This window comes from Carassius carassius, chromosome 10 (assembly GCF_963082965.1).
Source record: "Carassius carassius chromosome 10, fCarCar2.1, whole genome shotgun sequence".
NCBI classification, from domain to species: Eukaryota; Metazoa; Chordata; class Actinopteri; order Cypriniformes; family Cyprinidae; genus Carassius; species Carassius carassius.
This window is the reverse complement of record NC_081764.1, coordinates 3,007,832-3,022,795: the sequence shown is the minus strand read 5'-3', so window position 1 is coordinate 3,022,795 and position 14,964 is coordinate 3,007,832. Positions and strand designations below refer to the sequence as shown.

At 34.8% G+C, this 14,964-nt stretch overlaps 1 protein-coding gene across 2 annotated transcripts in view; it reads right to left on the bottom strand.

Moving 5' to 3' along the window:
* The window catches only part of LOC132151536 (voltage-dependent calcium channel subunit alpha-2/delta-2-like), a 216,091-nt gene that overhangs the window by 187,797 nt on the left and 13,330 nt on the right, over window positions 1-14,964 (bottom strand). The window lies entirely within an intron of this gene.

The following is a 14,964-nucleotide window of genomic DNA, read 5'->3' as shown; positions in this document are numbered from 1 at the left end:
TGATTTCTATCTTGCCTTGTGAGAGCTGTCGGAAAGTATTTTTGTGATTTTATGGTGCATTATGCCTAAAAAGCTGCCTATTTTGTTGCATCCAGAAAAAGCCATTTAGAAACCAGTCGCAGAAATAAATAATATGATAATCCCATGCATCATGGAAGCTCAGTTAACTGAAATAATTGAGCATACCCCCCCCCCCTCCCTCCTCCCGCCCTGTTTAAAGATTTAATATGGGCTAGTAACCTTGAAACTAACCTGAGACTGTAATGGGGTTTGTATCAAGTGACACTTAAATATTAAAAAAGCAATTAAAAATGTATTTGTTTTAAACTATTTTCTTCTTTATGGACTGTGCAATATACACAGAAAGTTATATTAAAAGTATTGTATAACATACACGTTGCAAAGAGTAATTTTCATCACTTTAATATAGTAAGAATGGGTTGTGGTTGATACTTCAGAGGGGAAATGTATTTTTGATCAAGAAAGTAAAATCACAAAACATGGTTTTAAAAAAGCTAAATTATGCTCAATTTTACTTTTTTTCTTCAATTTTACAATAATTTCTTATTTTATTATTTTAATCTTTAGATGAAATGTAACTAATAAAGCATTGCATTAGCAGTGCAAAAGGTCATGGGTTCAATTCCCAGGGAACACACATACTGGTAAAAAAACAAACAAACAAAAAAAAACTGTATAGCCTGAATGCACTGTAAGTCACTTTGGATAAAAGCGTCTGCTAAATGCATAAATTAACATGTAAATATACATGCATGCATAAAGAAGATTTCAAAGAAGCTCACTAAACAGCAATGAATTGTGGGAAATTTGGCTCTGCCAGTGTGACTCAGTATTCACCTGGCCAAGCATGGCTAATTCTCTCACAGCCCTTTCTGCTGTTTATCAACCTCAAGCCTATAATTTCACCCCACTTTGATAATAAAAAAAACACCCAATTACGAAGCAATTAAATTCTCTGAACACAAAAGCAGAGCTCTAATGAAAGGTGTAAAAATACAGGGTCATTCACTACAGAGCCACTGACTGCTAAATACACAGATAAAAAGATGCTGCATCTCTATGACACCTATTATTAACATATGTGAGGTGCAAACATTTACCACTGAAAATAATGTCAACTTCTTAGTAAAAACAAACAAAAACTATTAACAATAATGCACATACCAATTATGACCATGTAAAGCTGGTTATCACGGCAACTTACAGAAAGGTTGATGTTGGTTGGTAATGCATCTAGAAGCTCTTCCAACAGTAATCCCTCCACTAGAAAATCGATTTAGTCAATTTTAAAGCTCAAATAGCATACTTTCAGTATGGAAGAATGAATATAAGCACTTTTTCAAGACACATTTCTGCTTTAAAGCCTCCATGTTTTGACTTCCATCGTAAGTACATTACTGTAAGTGTGAGTTTTACATACGTTTGCAAAATAAAGGACTAGTAAAAATTATTATCTGTGTGGTAATCAACATTAAACCACAAATCTGTAATCTGTAGAGTTTGTTTTGTATGCAGAACATTCCTTTAAACTAGTTGTCAACCCTAAAAAGGATGCAGAAAACCGACACTATGGAGTGTGTCTGATCCATTTAGACTCGAGGAAAGTTTCTGCTGTTACAAATTCCACAAAAGCTTAGCCTGTCTGGAAGAGGAACAGACAGACAGAGATGGCAGCTGAACATGGCCGTAATGCAAAAGATACATCTCAACTGTTAACGTTTTACAAAACAAACGTGCCTTTTCTCTCCCGTGTTTTCTGCATACGAAAATGTAGTGGAAAACCTGAGGAGTGAAACGAAATCAGAACAATGTGTTACAAGACGGTTTTCATCTAATTAAAAAGCACTTATACTTATGCACGTATGCTCAAAGCTTCAAAACAACAGTTAAAATAAAATGGCATTAGTTCGGCAAAGTGTGCATTATGGCATCATATCTTAAAAAGATATCTAAGATACGAAGTTATGATAATTAAACATTAGGTTATTGTCTTTTTATGTCTTACATTAATTATGTGCAATGATGTGCATTATTAGAGGTTTCTTAAGGGATTTTCTGTGGTGGAAATAATGGTCTCCAAACTTATTCTACACTCTCATAAATAAAGGTACAAAAGCTGTCACTTGGGCAGTACCTTTTCAAAAAGTACATGTTTGTACCTAAAGGGTCAATTTTGGTACCTTAAAGTGTACATATTAGAATCTAAGAGCTTTTGTACCTAATGACACACAAATGCTGGGTGGATTTTACTATATGTATTTATTATTTATAACACTGTTCAGTATTTTTTTTCTCCAAATAATACGTCAAATAAAATATAATCTACAAAGTACTATGTACTACACAAATCCCGTTTCAGTCTGCTGTTTGCTTAAACCATATGATGAAGCGGTCAATGTAACACTTCACAGGACTGTGCTAAATGGGGTCATTTAAGAAAGCCATGACTAAAAGCTGTTAATTAGAGCAGTAACGTCTCACTGGTTAACGCCGACAGAGCACACATGCAGGATTTAGACATTTTAAACCTTCACATAAAACTCACACACACATAGTGGAATCATCAGTGGCTGTATTGAAAGCTGTGTCAGACATGTAGATACTCCAAAAATATATATAAAAGAAGAATAGAAAAAGAGTTTTCTAGTTTAAAAAGCCTGTAATTTTCTGTCGCTTAGGTCAGAACATTAAATTAATGCACTTAGAAAGGATGTCTGCGGACATTCTAGAGCAAGAAAAACATGCAGCTTGTATTTTTGTATCTTACATCAATTCTGTGCAAGAAGATTCATTGTTTAATGTCAGATGTAAATAAGGTATCATAGTATCATAAGGTATTATATAATATTTAGTGCTCCAATAGCTCAAATGGTAGTGCATTGCGTCAACAAGCGCAAGGTTGGGGGTTCGAACCCCAGAGAACACATGATAGGAGAAAATTGTTAGCCTGAATTCAATGTAAGTCGCTTTGGATAAAAGCGTCTGCTAAAATGTATATTAAAAATATAACATTATTAACAATATTTATATTGTATAAAGAAAATATATATTTGAAATGAATTAAATTCAATTCGATTTAAATTATTTCTAAAAGGTTATGCACTTCACACACTTCCACAGAAGCACTAAGCACTAAGATATTCAAGTTTGAGACAATTTTATGATAGTTAAACAGCAGGTTATTATATATTTTTTTTTATATTCTTTATCTGGAAAAATGACAATGTTACTGTCTTCTTGCATTATTGACAAACTATTATTTCTGTTTGACACTGTAAAGCTGATTTGAGACAGTCAGTATTGTATAAAATGCTATACAAATAAAGGTGACTTTATTTGACACATAATTCTGCACAAAAAGTGCATTATCTGAGGTAAGTCATTTTTTTTTGCAATTTTTAGTGGTGGAAATAATTTTCTAGCTCTCCAAGCTAATTTTAATGACATATATAAATGCTTGATAGGTTTAACTGTATTTTTTATAACGCTGTTTAATATTATTAATTTATTTTCTAAAATAAAATAAAATAAAATAATTTAAAATAAAATAAAACAAAATAAAATAAAATTGTATGCACATCACCAAACACTTCCACGGAAGCATTAATTACTGCTAGTTTGTGAGTTTGATGGCATCAATGAGTTTTTGTTTATTGTATAATATCAGATATAACTGATTCTTCCATAATATGTCACATATGAAGTTTAAGATGTTGTGGCTACATGTTTGAAATAGCATGTGATTTAACATCTAATAATGCAAATACTAATAATGCAACCTGTGCAATATCTCTCTCTCCGTAGACACCCACAGAAAGTGCATTAGTGTAAACACAATATTTTTACAAACCGAGGATGAAATTAATTTCTGGTAATCCACATCAAGTCACACATCCAATAGATTTGTTGTGAAATCTCTGTCCTGATGATTGTGCACTTAACCTTACAGGTACAGTATGTTGCTCCACAGCAAACTAACCTGTTTCAAGTTGCACTGCAAGTCACTGTGAGTTAAAAAAAAAACTTATGTTAAATGACAAATAACTAATAATTATTCCCAGTGACATACAAACACACATGCTTCCAATCACATAAACTCTATTATACAGCTCAATCAGAGATTTGCCCATCGTTTGTATCATCTGCTTTCTGGGGCAAATCCTATCCAATACAAACGGCTTTATTCCTGCCTGAGACTGGTCCAGCTACACACACACACACACACACACACACACACACACAACATTATCCCTGCCATAACAGACCAGTCCAGATTGAGTTTCATAATTCATCGAGAGCCAAAGCCCTGCAGTTCAGCCCCAAACACAGTCACTTTATACTGTAGAAAGACAAATCTATAGCACACTTCACCAACACTGCTGAGATCAACCAGCGTTAGTCACGAGAGAGACTGTATCTGTGAGAGAAAATACAGAGTGGAGATAATGGTTTGGTTATTTTATGTTAACCCAGGTCTTCAACATATTTCTGAAATTAAATAACATTTTATAATGGCCATTAAAAAACACTGGTTTTATGTCTCTCACTCCGCAATCTCTTTCTACAAGCATTTTAATTTTAACCTAGGTTTTATTATTTTTTTAGTTTCTTTAAAAGATTACATGCATAACACCAAAAACGTCCAAAGAAATTTGTCTGAGCAAAATAAAATAAAATGAAATAAATAAATAAATACATACACACATACATACATATTATTTTAAACTAAATCAATTACATAAAAATCATTTGATTTTGTAAAAAAATAATAATAATAATTCTAAATTGTTTTAATGATGTAAATAAAAACTAGGTGGGTTTTACTCTATTCACTTTATCGATTACAGTATTTAATATTATTTATTTAATTAATATTTAATAAAATATTTTCTAAAATAAAATAAATAGCAATTTGAAATAAAATTTAATAAAATAAAAAAAATACAATAAATAGCAATATATAAAATAAAATATATGCACATCATCCAGCGCTTCCACACAAGCACTAATTGCGACATTTGGCAAAGTTTGTGAGCTACATGGGATCAAATCTTTTAAAAGATATTCAAGACAATTAGTTTGAGATGACTTTAAGATGATTGAACATCTAGACTACATGCATTATTACCATAATGAGACCATCATCAGTATCATATTATATAACAAAGTTTTATCATTTTCATTAGCACACAGTTAAGTGACCATCATTAGCTTTCTGGTGTCATCTAAAGACTATCAACATCTTAACTATCATCATTATAATCAGCCTAATTGTCCAGCCTGATCTCACAATCAAAACGTACATATTTAGACGTAAATTAAAACTGTCCAATACGTATGTGCCTTTACGTATTTACAGTGTCATTTACGTATTATCTGGACGTAATTACAGGTTTGATACGTATCGAAATTTACGTAAAAACAACCTCAAATACGTACAGATAGAAGTGTTCTCTGACCAGTCAGTTATCCATAGAAATTTGCTCATGAAGCTGCTTTTCAATGCGTATCGGATTAATTTTTTAAATATTTATGTATATTTTCCCTTTATTATAATTTTTTTTTGATAAATGTAAGATCCCTATACCTCACCCGAACATAAACCTACCCATTTTATACAGAATGTTAAAAGAATAAAACATAATAAAACACAATTTTAGTAAAAATATAACATAAAATGTTATTTTGAGCCACTAACGTTAATCTTACACCTACCCCTAAACCTACCCATAACCATTTCTTAAAACTACATAACGTTACTGTTATAAATAAACAAATAACAGACAAACAAACATAATGTTAATCATTTATTTTTTGCGAAAAAATATCTAAAGTGGTACCAAAAGTAGTTCAAATGATAATGAGTTCCAGTCGCAGTCCTCTCTGGAGGTAATAGTTTTTATAGGGTACAGAGCAGAATTTAATTTATTAATCTGTGAAATTATGAATCTGTCTTCTCTCCATGAAGGCGCACTGGCGCACTCTCTATCAACTGAAACACGACATGTCGCAATCTGTGACGAATTATGTGAGAACCAATGAGAGTTCGATATTAGTGCCGTAAACCATGTCGTAACGTTCCTGTGGCGCACTGGCGCTATTTTCAAATTCGAATCATAACGAGCGCGGGCTTTGACTGTGACGGACGCTGTTGCTGAGAATGAAGATGAAGATCGATTGATATGGATATGTTCCTTGCAAACATCTGGATTCTAAAGATATGGAGTACAGCAAACAAATAAAATGGATGTGATTTGTAATTTTATGCTGTGCTTTTGTGTATCTATGGTTTGCAGCATGCACAGAAATGTTATTTCCTATTAAGTAGATGAGTAAACTGCTTTCAATAAATTCAATAAAAACATTTATTGATATGACAATTAAATACAACAGATTTAAATAATTAAAGCCACGATTTTAATATTAATACATGGGAATTCATATAAATTCACACTTTACGTTTTTTTAGCTGCTAAAACGTAAGTATTTGTACGTTTTACTGCTATAAATACATATGTGCATGAAAACGTAAGTAAATGTACGTGTGGTAGAACCACATTTAACGTAAAAATACACACGTATTTTCATGAGATCACGTTGCAGCTGAATTGTCACACAGTCATCATCAGGCCTCTCACAATTATTTAACGCTCCATCAGATTAACTGGTTGATCTCTGATTCTTTGCTTTGACTTTACCACGGTGTCATTCTATGTCGATGTCACAGTCTCCCAATATCAACAACACTGATTCCAGAACCATTCAGATCCTCCTTTTCATGCTACACCTGAGCGTCGTCTTACACCTGAGGTGCTGACTTTATACACCTGATCATGTGCCTTACTCGTTTGAAGTTTTATCTTCGACAGATGAGGCTCACATCAGGTCATTTCAATATGAATGCGGGTGTGAAGGGAGATGATGGAAAGCAAGGCAAGATGGGAAATGCGGTTTCATGCAGGGTTCTGTCACACACGGTTAATGTGTGCTGCCTTTGAAGTCTCAGCTGTGTGTGAAATGAGCTGCTAGTGCCAGCCACCAGGGCTCTGAACCGGTTCAAGGAACAAAACCTGGAAATGAACTAAATTTTGACCGGAACGGATCCAGAAACAGACACAAAATCAAATTTTATAGTCCCAAACATAATTGAAAATTTTAAATGGATATTAAGTGGTCAATAACGTTACTTTATCATTCCATTTAATATTTGAAATTTGCTGTCAACCAATCAGGAATTTAGATTTGCAAATGTGAAGCTGACGCATCCAACACGTGAAATGGCCGTGCTCGGCTATAAATTCATCATAGCATAGGTAAGTCGCAATGACAATGCATTAGAGCTTATCCGAGGATAGTGTAAGATGGATTCAACAGATCATGCGCACATGCAGCACTTGTGAGTGGAGAAAACAGAATAAAACTTAAAAAGGAATAGACTATATTGGCCTACACAAAATGTTTTTTACTTAAATAATTGACAGATTAACAAAACAAAAGAAAAAAAGTTGGGGGTTTAATGTGACGTGATCCAAAGTTCATGGAAAGAAAATCGAGACAGCAGAAAATAGTTTTCTTTATCTTGCAAAAGCTTTACAGTTTTATTTATTTTAGTTTTATAAATTTACCGAATATCGACATGTTAAATATAGATTTTTTTTAAGCCCTGCTGGCCACCCCCATGCACACACACACACACACACACACACACACACACACACACACACACATGTTACACGGTTTTCTCTATGTCAAGTGTTATGTCGCTCACTTAGTATATCTAATACACCTGTACATGTACAAAAATGCACATTCCTCTACAGTCACACTCACATGGTCCCGTCAGTAAATCTCACAAACAATTTCACAAAATTTAACAAAATAAAAAAAATTCTAAAAAATATATCTAATATTATTTTATATAATTTAAATGTATATTTAACAAACATATATATTAAATCCTTTAAATAATTATTATTATTGAAGCAAGAAATGTTGGTTTTGAGTGAGATTCATTTATGCATTCATTTATGCATCTGGACTTTAACGGCATCCAAAAGCCATTCTTTGCCTTTGTTGCATACAGTATGTGTGCATGTGGGCTGCTCTGTATCTGACAGTGATGAAAGTGCATGCAACTGTCTGATTTAGCTTTTATGATCTGGCATACATGTGCAATCATTTTTATTGTATGTACTGCAGGAAGTCTATGTGTGTGTGTGTGTGTGTGTGTGTGTGTGTGTGTGTGTGTGTGTGTGTGTGTGTGTGTGTGTGTGTGATAGAGAGTTGTTGCAATTGTAATGCCAAAGCACAAATCCCATCAAACAACAAAACCTGGGAGAAGGGCCAGTGGCACAGATCAGACCCAAAGCCAGCTTTAAGAGTGTGTGCATGCTGGAGAGAAAAGACAGACCATGTGGAGTGTATCTGAACCGATCCATTTGGAGAAACAAGAGAATAAACAAATATGAGGGAGAAATCAAGAAAAAAGAGGTGTGGGCTAGGGCTTCAGAGCGGCTTAAAGAGCATAACAATGGATCGAGAGGGCATTCTAAGATTCCACAAGAAGAAGCCTACACAATAGGAACCGGAGCGCTGATCTGAATTCAGCTGAATGCTCTGCTCGCAGATTTCCCAGCATTCCCTGCAAGCTGCCGTGTTCTTTCATTCCTATCGCGAACTTGCCTGCATTTGCTCACAGTTTAGGTGGGGAAAAGATGCAGGTTGACACAAAGAAATGAGAAACAAATAGTTTTTGGAAACCACAAGCGCTCTAAAATAGTAAAAAAAAAAAAAAAAAACAACAACAACTAGAAATTACCCAGAGCACCCTAGCAACCACTTAACAATATGTAAAATTCATAAAAGCATATTTTATAAATTTTATATAAATGTCAAAATGTTGTATGAATGTATTATTATTATTATTATTATTATTAATAAGAACAAGAAATTTTGATCATAATATTTCTCAGTACTGGTCGGGTCATAGGTAAAATATATAATATAAAAAATATTTTAAATAATATTTAATATATTTAAAATAATATTCTAATGTATAAATATAATATATTATTATCATTTTTAAAAATTATATTGCAATACAATTAGTAAATCAGAGAATCTCTCTGAGCAACTTCAAGTTAAAAGGGATAGTTCACCCAAAAATAATGTCATTAATAACTCACACTCATGTTGTTCCAAACCCGTGAGACCTCCGTTTATCTTTGGAACACAGTTTAAGATATTTTAGATTTAGTCTGAGAGCTCTCAGTCCCTCCATTGAAGCTGTGTGAATGGTATACTGTCCATGTCCAGAAAGGTAAGAAAACATCATCAAAGTAGTCCATGTGACATCAGAGGGTCAGTTAGAATTTTTTGAAGCATCGAAAATACATTTTGGTCAAAAAATAACAAAAACTATGACTTTATTCAGCATTATTCAGCATTGTCTTCTCTTCCGGGTCTGTTTTGAGCGCGTTCACTGCAGTGTAGTGAGGTCCGGTTCGCAAACGAATCATTCGATGTAACAGGATCTTCTTGAACACCGAGCCGAGCCAGATAACGTTCTCGAGTCAAGAACCAGTTGCATCAGTTTTCGATCGGCTGTAGTGATGGGAAGTTCGGTTCTTTTCCGCAAGACGATTCTTTCGGACAGTTCGATTCAATAAACCGGTTGAAGAAAATAGTTCACCGGTTCTTTTGTGCGCTACGTAATGGCGTCATTGGCGATGATTGCCCTTCATTCAAGCCTTCGGTTTACCCGCACTCATAACACTAGCACAGAATGAGTTCAGAATCAATCACCAAAAGAATCAGTTCGGTTCAGACACTCTGTGTGTCGGTCTGCTTTACGCTGAATCACACATGCGCAGTATCATCAGCTCCTCGGTTCTCGAATCGGACGCGTCTGACAGAAACTGTTCTCGGTTCGGTGTACTGGTGATCCGAAAACCGATGCAACCGGTTCTTGACTCGTGAACGAGTCAGTCTTTTGTTCGTTATCTGGCTCGGCTCGGTGTTCATCTTCAGTTCTCTCTTCACAGCAGTTCAGTCAGTGTACTGTTTGAGTAAATGAATTACTCCGGGATATTGGTTTGTTTGAACTCAGAGGGAGTGTCAGCCACATTAAAAAAGTTAACAGCTTAAGTCATTTGTGGATTAATTCTTATTGGAGACGTGAACCGTTTCAATCAGAATCAGAATAAGAATCAGAATCAGAATGAGCTTTATTGCCAGGTATGTTCACACATACGAGGAATTTGTTTTCGTGACAGAGCTCCGCAGTGCAACATAACAGCGACAGAACAAAAAACACAATAAGGAATAAAAAATACAAAAAAATACAAATAGGTGGGTAAGGATTGACAATATACAAATTGACAATGTATGGCAGGTATATTAAAAAGAGCATTTATGTATGTACATGTATATTATGTGGAAAAATTGTAACTGTACGCTAAGTATGTGTGTTTGGATAAATAAGTGTATGTGTATATAAATATAAATATAAGTAGTATAGTGTGTTCCATGTATGTACATGTATATTATGTGCAAAAGATTTACGTGTACGCTAAGTATGTGTGTTGGATAAAAAGTGTAGTGTATATAAATATAAATAGTGTAGTGTGTCCCACAGTTATTATCAGCTGTTCATAAGATGGATTGCCTGAGGGAAGAAACTGTTCCTGTGTCTGGTCGTTCTGGTGCTCAGTGCTCTGTAGCGTCGACCAGATGGCAACAGTTCAAAGAGGGAGTGTGCTGGATGTGAGGGGTCCAGAGTGATTTTAACAGCCCTTTTGCTCACTCTGGATAAGTACAGTTCTTGAATAGATGGGAGGGTTGTACCGATAATTCGCTCAGCAGTCCGGACTACCCTCTGTAGTCTTCTGAGGTCCGATTTAGAAGCTGAGCTGAACCAAACAGTTACTGAAGTGCAGAGGATGGATTCGATGATGGTGGAGTAGAACTGTTTCAGCAGATCCTGTGGCAGGTTAAACTTCCTCAGCTGGCGAAGGAAGTACAACCTCTGCTGGGCCTTTTTCACAATGGAGTCAATGTGAATGTCCCACTTCAGGTCCTGAGCAGCACAACTTTTAACACATGGCTCAAAACAGGCTCAGTGCAGCCAAACACTACACACAACCCTCACTGAGATAATACACACCGTCACTCAGAAGGAAAAACACTAGCATCAAACACCAATACAGAAAATACTCACTTTTCATCGTTACAGTTTGAACAATTTCAGTGACTTCATACAAAGTCATATTTTCTTCAAAGAAAAGAGTGACATTCTTTCACATGATTTATTTAAATTTTTAGAACATAACAATTCTTTAAGGTAAATGAAAATTAGCAGTTTGCTTCAATAATCTGTAGAAATTTACAGATTTACAGTAATGAGAAAAAAAGGTAGAAACAAAGTACATACTGTAATTCGAACAAATAATTGAGGGGCTAATCATGAAATTGCAATTAGCAGTGTTTGAAAGGCACAAGGCTGAAATCTATTCTGTTTTGAATGTGTGGTTCACAGTTTTGACAGCAGTGTGTTAGCATTTGAACAAAGTGCTAGAATTTTATTTTTTGAATCAATTATGCTTTTAAGACGATCCTAAAGGCAAAAACTACACAAAGACAGAGAGAGACAATCCCTGCAAACTGTGTACTCTACATTTAAAGACACGCTGTGCACACTGTTAGGCATATACACACTGACGGGTGAACCTGGTTCACCGGGTTTGCTTTAGGGTTTCATCGCTGAAAGATAGAAAAGTGCTCTTGGCACATTTGAGGTCTATGTGATTTTATTTCGTTTTGGCTTCAGGCTGCGAGAGAAAACAGAACACTGGTAGTTTAATATAAGAAAAGTATCTTAATATTTAATCTCTGTATTTATTTTATCAAAAATAAAGCAAAACAAAAAAATATTTAAATAGCTGTTTTACATTTGAAAACATTTTAACATTTATTCCTGTGATGCAAAGCTGACTTTTCATCATCATGCTTCCAGTCTTCAGTGTCACATGATCCTTCAGAAATCATTCTGATATGATTTGCTGCTCAAGAAACATTTCTGATTACTATCAATGTTGAAATCATTCAGTCAAATTTAATTTCATGTTGACTTCAGTACTAAGTGCAATTAAACTAGAAACTTAATTAAACCAAACCACCGATCAGCAATTACATCTGCAGTCCCTGATGAAACACCAACGTCCACAAGAGTGTGTGTGTTTGTGTGAATACATGGGTGTGTGTGAACAATTCATGATGATTTCAAAGCGCTGTTGTCAGCTGAAGCCTGAAGCTGATTATAAAGACCTCTGAGAACAAACCGCCCACACACACACACACACACACACACACACACACACACACACAGACACACACACAGACACACACACACACACACACAAACACACACACACACACACACACACACACACACACACACACACAAACACAAACACACACACAAACACACACACACACCTGCCAACTTTTCTAGTTTTCACATAGAATAACTTAACAGATAAAAAATAAAACAGATTATGTAGACATGTTTTTAAAAGAATTATAAAAATGACAAAAGCACACAACATTTCAAAAACTTTAAAATTAAAAAGAAAAGAGAAAATATGAATACAAAAACATTATTATACAAAAATATAACAATACTTACAGTTTTTGCCCCTTGCTTGAACACTATAGACCCATGCTTAGACTAAAGTAACATAATTTTAATACTTTTGTTACGATACCTCAAACACATGTACCCATACCTTAAACAAAAGCGCTGCTTTGCACTCTAGTTGCAATTCTGCAACACACTTACTCCTTTATGCAACACACTTGGTCCTGCATACTACACTCTATTTCATACATAAGACACTTCGTTCAAAAATGAAATCTCAGTGTGCCGTTTGGAAAACACATGTATCCAAAATACAATACACATCGGATAATTGCTACCACTCAAATACACAACTGAAGGCACTTACTTGCAAAACTGAACACCAATCAGCCAGCTACAAAAAGCCCTTACAGTTTAGCCATTTCAAGAACTTTGCAAGTTGCTTTGCAACTTTAAATTCATTCAAAATATTCATAAAAAATGATAAGAGATACTAAAATAAAACTGGTTTAGTGAAAAAAAATGATTTTTTTGGGGGTGTGTTCTTTCATTTCAACAGATTTCATGACTTTTGTTAAATTATTTTACACAATGTTAATGTTACACTACAACTGTGTATACATATATGACTATTATGTGTACAGTTATTCAATAACAAATGTTATTGTTTATCACATAAAATTAACAGGACTTGATTAAATATATATATATGTTAGAGTAGCTGTGCAGCATGTCAAATTACCAGCTTCGATGATTAACATGTGATTTAGTTTGGTTGTGGTGTGCACTGCTCACATTTTAGGAAGACACTATGTTTAACACTATTCCTCTTGCAAGCACTGGTATTTTTACTTCAGGACAAGCTAATGTAGTTTGCTCTGAAATCAGATTATTTGAATCAGAGAGTAGCGTGCATTCAGCAGCACTTCCTAAAGCTTTTCTTGACTCAGTGTCTATTTCTGTCTCTTACACAAAACACACAACAGTCCAGGTGTCCATCCAAACACACACACACACACACACACACACACACACACACACAGTTGGCTTCTGTGTGAAAAAAAAGAGGAAGAAAAGAATTAAACAAGAAATAGCTAAACTGAGGACAAGGCATAAAATATGCAGATGACTGGCCCAACTTGAGCTGTCATAAGCTTGAAACAGCCCAGAAACAGCCACACGAGTGTGTTCTATTTTTAGCCACACCACTGAACTAAGTGTAGTTTGTTAAGGAGTGTGTGTGGGAGTAAAGCTGTATGTCTGCTTATCCAACAATCACTGACTAAAGACACAGAGACAGACAGAAATAGAAACAGAGAGAGAAAGAAAGGGAGCGGCGCTTTCATCGTCCATTCTATTTAATTTCGAGAAGCAAAGTAAATGAGGAAGCAAGTGATGCAACAGAAAGGATGTTCATGTATCTCAGGGGTTCCAAAACTCTTTTTGTCAGCTGAATCTCTTTAATCTTAATTATTCAGTTGGAAAAATATATATATTATATATATATAAATAAATATATATTTTTAAAGTTTGTCCGTTTTTATTGTGTTGCCACACAATATAGGCTATTTACTCACAATTAACTCTAAAAAAAAAAAAAAAAAACTTAATTCAAGTTCATTCAACTAAACAGGTAAAGATATCAGTCCATACTGATCTCAAAATGGCCAAATGTCATCAGATTCTATCACTAGTCCTGACCATGTTTACTGAGTGTATCTATCCAGAGGTCTGAATAACATCTGCTTTCTGACTTTCCGTTATGGTCAAGTATTAACGTTCAGCTTGCATTAAGATAGTGATCTTTCTGATTTGTTCTTTCTCCATTTTGTCTCCTTCTCTCCATTCCAAATATTTCCAACTCACCTGTTAACAATTTTTCAAGCAATCTGTATTCAAGATTGTTGTGCGCTGAATGCAGCCAGTCTGTTCTATTTACTTTCACCAAAATAACTTTGAGAAGCAAAAAAAAAAAAAGCTTAGAATACATTTGCAAGATTTTTTTTTTCCAAAAAAGGTGAGAAAAGAATATCTGAATAAACTGGGCGTGAAGAGGAAAGAGAGAGTGACAAAGGAAAGCAATCTTGTTAGCGGGCTGCTGTGGCCCAGGGAAGGTTTCTATCACATGCACATATAGGGAGAGGCATCCATTTAGAAAATGTCTTTTTCTGCACATGCTGGGCCATTTAGCACTCCCTGTGACGACTCCTGTTTGGGCCGGAGATAAATGCACTTTCACAGACTCACTGCACACACACACACACACACACACACACACACACACACACACACACACACACACACAC